The sequence below is a fragment of the Ziziphus jujuba genome, chromosome 7, assembly GCF_031755915.1.
Source record: "Ziziphus jujuba cultivar Dongzao chromosome 7, ASM3175591v1".
Classification (NCBI taxonomy): Eukaryota; Viridiplantae; Streptophyta; class Magnoliopsida; order Rosales; family Rhamnaceae; genus Ziziphus; species Ziziphus jujuba.
Window position 1 is genome coordinate 30,747,501 of NC_083385.1, and position 7,500 is coordinate 30,755,000.

Below are 7,500 nucleotides of genomic sequence, written 5' to 3' on the forward strand. Positions count from 1 at the left end.
AAGATTGAGGCAAAGAACTAGGGAAGGGACTTAGTTCAAGACGACACTAGGTGTCAACAGCCGAAATAAGGGGGTCGCAGAAGAGAGGACCTCCATTCAAGATGTGGTAACTCGTCGGGAAGAGGATGCCACTTGCGCAAGGGTTGGCGTTGGAAGCCACAAGAATAAATGCACACTCAAGGGATGTTGTGCATAAATTTGCCTTTGGAGAAGGCAAAGCTAGCTTGAGAATTGCTAGCACATCACCATCGTGGAGATGGAAATTTGAGATGCACACTCGAGGGATGTTGTGCATAAATTTGCCTTTGGAGAAGGCAAAGCTAGCTTGAGAATTGCTAGCATCACCATCGTGGAGATGGAAATTAGAGCTCAGAAAGCATTCGTCCAAGAGGGACAATAAGCGTTGGCTTGGGTGCCAATGAAGGAAGAGAGCATCTGTCCAAGGGGGACATGAGTCTGGCTAGGGTGCCAGCGAGATACATAAGAGGCAGAATTCGTCCGAGGGGGACACTATCTGCATATGGAGCTGAAAGTGCGGGGCGAAGCACTAATTTATGCACAAGGAGGTGCAGGTTTTGAGGAAAGCTTGAGTTTGGGTGAATGCATGCAATAGGTCCTTGGCCAAGTCCAAGAGTGGGCGCGCGAAGGTCGTCACAGAGGGTGATTCTACAGAGGTAGAGGGACGAAGTATGCAGGATCTTGAGTTTGAGCCTGAAGAGCTTATGTGGATGAAAGGTGTTGCGCGGAGTGCAGGAGTCTTGAAGATAGCAAGCGGGCACGTCGATGAGGGCATCGACGTAATGAAGTGGGGGAGGATGTAACGGTCCGCACCTTTGGAATGGCCTAGTGGCATTTTCGTAAATATTTGAAGGTCGGGATCTTCGATCCCGGGCCGTGGGAAGTTCTTAAGAATGTCACTAGGATGGTGCATATCGAATGGCAAGCCAAGATGTGAAGGTTTGCTAGAGAAAACCCCATTATGATTCCTCGCACAAAGTGATATCTATGGGTGCCAGAAAGGAAATGGCTCAATAAGCTCTTTAGGGGGGTGGTCCGTGTTGGCTCTCCACGGCCCCCGGCTCCGGCTTCGAGCTTGGGCTAAGCGAGCTTCCCATGGGCGACGGCAAGCCATGGTGGCGGACATAAAGTGCCACGGAGGTGGTCTTATGTCTCCGAGGGACAGGGAGTCCCGAGGACAGTACCGGTAGGCGCTATGAGCTGGTATTGCGCGTCACTCCTGTGTCAGAGGCTAAGTGTAGCATTCACTATGCCGTTTTCTATTGGCTATGCCAAGAACACACGTAGGCCTTTGGTACAAGGTTGTGGCAAATGTGCCAATGAGCGGGGGCTTGGGTTCTGCCTCGCTCACGAGGGTTGGAAGCTAAACAAGCACGGACGGGGCGACACCGTGCCATCGGGTGACATTCATATGTGGGCTTCCAATCTTGTGTTGCTACCCTGAGGGCATGTTGGCACGATGCTGGTGTGCATGCTCTAGGGTCGGATGCTATTCGAGATGTGCATGGACCAAGGCCCGAGTGAAGAGATGGGTTGCTGGCTAGATCTTGGCACAAGATTGAGTAACAAGCTACCGAGTGGGCGCGAGGCCATCGGGCTAGCTTGCTGAGCGACATGAGCCATGATGACTATGGGAACCTCATGAGCATACAATTGGTATCAGATGGGTCGATATATGAACTCGGATAGTGAAAAGGCTGGCCATGACTGGAGAGTCTTGGCGCCGCACGGTCTATTCCGCTGCATAAAATGTAGGACCGTGACAAGTGGTATCAGAGCCCGGTTTGTCCTGCAATAGGCGAACCGAGGAACGGATGGTATTGGTTGGTGATGCTTGGATCCGTAGAACCCCGATGCTACTGTGAAAGGGGCGTGAAATCAATAGATCAGGCCGACGGGGCCAAAATTATGGTTGCCACAGAGGCACCAAATGCGAGCAACATAGCAGATAAGGCCGAGAGGGCCAAAGGACTGCCAAAGAAAAGGCAGAGAGCAAGAGACGATGATAACAGGGCATGAAGGCCGAATGTTGGAATGCCGTGGAGGCACAAGCTTCAGAGGAAGCACAACTGGACCACAGAGCTTGGGTAGCCTCAGAAATATTGGTGCACATGAGCACAAAATGTCGGATGTGGAGGCAAAGGACTTCAATAGAAGCAACAGCCTTGAGGGCATGGTGGTCAGTGCCATGAGGGCACGAGACTCTAGTGCGAGTCCATAAGGAAACCTTAAGTGAGCCGGTTCGGTGAGAGAGTAACCGTTTGCTTGGGTGGAATTCGGACGAGCGCTGGAAGCAGGCGTCAAAGGCATAAGTGGGGGAGTGTTCATTGCATTGACACCCTACACCTTGGGCATAAAGAAGTGGCGGTTTTGGAAGCCTAAATCTGAGATAGGCAGCGTGCATTGAAGCAGAAGTCTGGTTGAAGAAGTTCATGGGGGACAACACCTTATCCTTGAATCTTTTGGCCAGAGTTGGATGGAGCCAAGAGTAGGCCCATGATCAAGTAGCCTTGTGGAGTTTGAAAGCCATTTGTGGAAGGATAAGGGCCAGACAGTGATGAGTCTAGGGAAACCAGAACCTCACAAAAGCGAAATGCCAAAAGACGTATGTAAGCATGGAAAGGGAAAGGACTATGAAGGAAAGTCTCAGTGGAGACCAACAAAATGTCCTTATAAGACCAAGAGGGTCAAATTTGAGTATGGTATACTGCCGGAGGGCAAGATTTGGGTTCAAGACGGAACCTTGGATGCGTGGAGCATTGTAAATTTGCCAGAGGGCAAAAACTGGCTCAGAGGAGGAGCCGAGATACAAAAGTGAGCAAGATTGAGGCAAAGAACTAGGGAAGGGACTTAGTTCAAGACGACACTAGGTGTCAACAGCCGAAATAAGGGGGTCGCAGAAGAGAGGACCTCCATTCAAGATGTGGTAACTCGTCGGGAAGAGGATGCCACTTGCGCAAGGGTTGGCGTTGGAAGCCACAAGAATAAATGCACACTCAAGGGATGTTGTGCATAAATTTGCCTTTGGAGAAGGCAAAGCTAGCTTGAGAATTGCTAGCACATCACCATCGTGGAGATGGAAATTTGAGATGCACACTCGAGGGATGTTGTGCATAAATTTGCCTTTGGAGAAGGCAAAGCTAGCTTGAGAATTGCTAGCATCACCATCGTGGAGATGGAAATTAGAGCTCAGAAAGCATTCGTCCAAGAGGGACAATAAGCGTTGGCTTGGGTGCCAATGAAGGAAGAGAGCATCTGTCCAAGGGGGACATGAGTCTGGCTAGGGTGCCAGCGAGATACATAAGAGGCAGAATTCGTCCGAGGGGGACACTATCTGCATATGGAGCTGAAAGTGCGGGGCGAAGCACTAATTTATGCACAAGGAGGTGCAGGTTTTGAGGAAAGCTTGAGTTTGGGTGAATGCATGCAATAGGTCCTTGGCCAAGTCCAAGAGTGGGCGCGCGAAGGTCGTCACAGAGGGTGATTCTACAGAGGTAGAGGGACGAAGTATGCAGGATCTTGAGTTTGAGCCTGAAGAGCTTATGTGGATGAAAGGTGTTGCGCGGAGTGCAGGAGTCTTGAAGATAGCAAGCGGGCACGTCGATGAGGGCATCGACGTAATGAAGTGGGGGAGGATGTAACGGTCCGCACCTTTGGAATGGCCTAGTGGCATTTTCGTAAATATTTGAAGGTCGGGATCTTCGATCCCGGGCCGTGGGAAGTTCTTAAGAATGTCACTAGGATGGTGCATATCGAATGGCAAGCCAAGATGTGAAGGTTTGCTAGAGAAAACCCCATTATGATTCCTCGCACAAAGTGATATCTATGGGTGCCAGAAAGGAAATGGCTCAATAAGCTCTTTAGGGGGGTGGTCCGTGTTGGCTCTCCACGGCCCCCGGCTCCGGCTTCGAGCTTGGGCTAAGCGAGCTTCCCATGGGCGACGGCAAGCCATGGTGGCGGACATAAAGTGCCACGGAGGTGGTCTTATGTCTCCGAGGGACAGGGAGTCCCGAGGACAGTACCGGTAGGCGCTATGAGCTGGTATTGCGCGTCACTCCTGTGTCAGAGGCTAAGTGTAGCATTCACTATGCCGTTTTCTATTGGCTATGCCAAGAACACACGTAGGCCTTTGGTACAAGGTTGTGGCAAATGTGCCAATGAGCGGGGGCTTGGGTTCTGCCTCGCTCACGAGGGTTGGAAGCTAAACAAGCACGGACGGGGCGACACCGTGCCATCGGGTGACATTCATATGTGGGCTTCCAATCTTGTGTTGCTACCCTGAGGGCATGTTGGCACGATGCTGGTGTGCATGCTCTAGGGTCGGATGCTATTCGAGATGTGCATGGACCAAGGCCCGAGTGAAGAGATGGGTTGCTGGCTAGATCTTGGCACAAGATTGAGTAACAAGCTACCGAGTGGGCGCGAGGCCATCGGGCTAGCTTGCTGAGCGACATGAGCCATGATGACTATGGGAACCTCATGAGCATACAATTGGTATCAGATGGGTCGATATATGAACTCGGATAGTGAAAAGGCTGGCCATGACTGGAGAGTCTTGGCGCCGCACGGTCTATTCCGCTGCATAAAATGTAGGACCGTGACACATGGCTTAATCTTTGAGACAAGCATATGACTACTGGCAGGATCAACCAGGTAGCATTCATAAGCGACGCCGATACCTAGTTTTCCCCGGAGGGCTAACCACGGAATCGACGATCGTACAAATAAGATTTGGGTCGGACACTCAAGAGGTCGCAGAGACCCCCATGCCCACACAATATTCTGCATCCGAAGGACCCGGTGGGGGCTCATGCACCTTGGCAGCAACACAACCAAGTGAGGCTTGCTAGGGGCACGAGGCCACCATCATGTCCTCCCGGCGCCCATTCGGGGGCACAAGAAGGAAAGAGACATCCAGGGACGACCAGTTCCGTTCTGCTAGGTAGGCAACACAAGAACCAAGCAGAGCCCAAGGAGCACAACGCCCTTGCAGCAAACATTGACGGGGCCACGAGTCAGCAGTTCGATGCCCAAGCACGGAGCCTGCCAACGCACGCAGCCCTACCACCACTCACACGCATCGCGTACAGCATGACCCATCCTCAACCGACTGCAAACAACCCAATCAGCACATAGGCCAACCAAGCATGCCTGCCCTCGAATTGAATCCGAGCCAGCACCGCTAAGCATGAAGAACGCAACCGATGGTCCAATCCACGGCCCCATAGGGCTACAACATGGTGCTGCATGCCTAGGCACCGTAGCATACCCCCGCACAAACACCCACCCGGATCCCGCCGAGATTGCCCCCCAAGCAAGGTTCGGAAAGACTCCCACACGAGTGCAGGAGTCCTTCGTCCCCCATTTCGGGCAGCGCCCCCAGCAATCACCAAACAAGCATCCATGAAGAAGCATACCCCGCACAAACACCCACCCGGATCCCACCGAGATTGCCCCCCAAGCAAGGTTCGGAGAGACTCCCGCACGAGTGCAGGTGTCCTTCGTCCCCCATTTCGGGCAGCGCCCCCAGCAGTCACCAAACAAGCATCCATGAAGAAGCATACCCTGCACAAACACCCACCCGGATCCCACCGAGATTGCCCCCCAATCAAGGTTCGGAGAGACTCCCACACGAGTGCAGGTGTCCTTCGTCCCCCATTTCAGGCAGCGCCCCCAACAGTCACCGGACAAGCATCCATGAAGAAGCATCGCCCACAAATGCCGCAGCATGCAAAACCATGGCAATAGCCATATGAAGCAATGGATCACACCGCATAAGCCCACACATTCCGAGTTTCCGACATGGTGCTGCATGCCTAGGCACCGTAGCATACCTCCGCACAAACACCCCCCTGGATCCCGCCGAGATTGCCCCCCAAGCAAGGTTCGGAAAGACTCCCGCACGAGTGCAGGTGTCCTTCGTCCCCCATTTCGGGCAGCGCCCCCAGCAATCACCAAACAAGCATCCATGAAGAAGCATACCCCGCACAAACACCCACCCGGATCCCACCAAGATTGCCCCCCAAGCAAGGTTCGGAGAGACTCCCGCACGAGTGCAGGTGTCCTTCGTCCCCCATTTCAGGCAGCGCCCCCAACAGTCACCGAACAAGCATCCATGAAGAAGCATATACCCCGCACAAACACCCACCCGGATCCCACCGAGATTGCCCCCCAAGCAAGGTTCAGAGAGACTCCCGCACGAGTGCAGGTGTCCTTCGTCCCCCATTTCAGGCAGCGCCCCCAACAGTCACCGAATAAGCATCCATGAAGAAGCATCGCCCACAAATGCCGCAGCATGCAGAACCATAGCAATAGCCACACGAAGCAATCGATCGAACCGGACAAGCCCACACATTCCGCTTTTTTTCCCGCACCGCACCGCACCGCCCAAGCCCCGCCCCCCCCGGGCCCACCTGCTGGTCGCCGACGGTGGGGCCCACCCGGCACCGTTACCGGTACATGGTGGCCCCCACCTGCCGACGAGACCTGCCATTGTGCCCACACCCCCGCTGGGGGGTGTGGGCAGCGCTGGCAGGCCGGGGGGGGGGCTCGCTGTTGAAGCAGGCAGGTACCACCCCCCTAAAGAGCTTATTTAGCCATTTTCTTTCTGGCAGGCTCAGATATCAATTTCAGCGAGGAGTCATAATGGCCATTTTTTTGGCTCTAGACATCGAATTTTGATGAGATTTTTTGCAGGGATGCTTAGAAAAATGGGTAGAACATTATGGAATTGGATTTGTAATTTTTGGAGCAACATAGAATTTTTTATAATTTTTTTGCCGAAAAACTAAGAAAAATTCATATAAAATAGGAAATGGGTTGGAGGTTGGTTTTTTTTGTTGGGAATGCTTTAAAATGATCCATGTGATTTTTTGGAACTTTATGTTGCACGGAAATTGCACGAAATTGCGGCAAAATGCGTACGTGGTGGGGCGGCGAGGCACGACATGGCACACGGATGCCCCCAACGAGGCAAGGCATGGCACACGGATGCCCCAACGATGGGCACTACAAGTGCTACACCTTATATTGGGTCCACACACATAATTTCATGGAGACTAACCCCTTTGCCATCCTTGGGCATGATGGCAAAGCCGATGGGCATGGCATGGGGCACGGTGGGCATGGCATGGGGCATCGGTGGGCATCGCATGGGGCATCGGTGGGCATCGCATGGGGCATCGGTGGGCATCGCATGGGGCATCGGTGGGCATCGCATGGGGCATCGGTGGGCATCGCATGGGGCATCGGTAGGCATCGTGTGCATCGCATGGGGCACGGTGGGCATCGCATGGGGCACGGTGGGCATCGCATGGGGCATCGATGGGCATGGCATGGGGCATCGGTGGGAATCGAGGAGTCATAATGGCCTTTTTTTGCTCTAGACATCGAATTTTGATGAGATTTTTTGCAGGGATGCTTAGAAAAATGGGTAGAACATTATAGAATTGGATTTGTAATTTTTGGAGCAGCATAGAATTT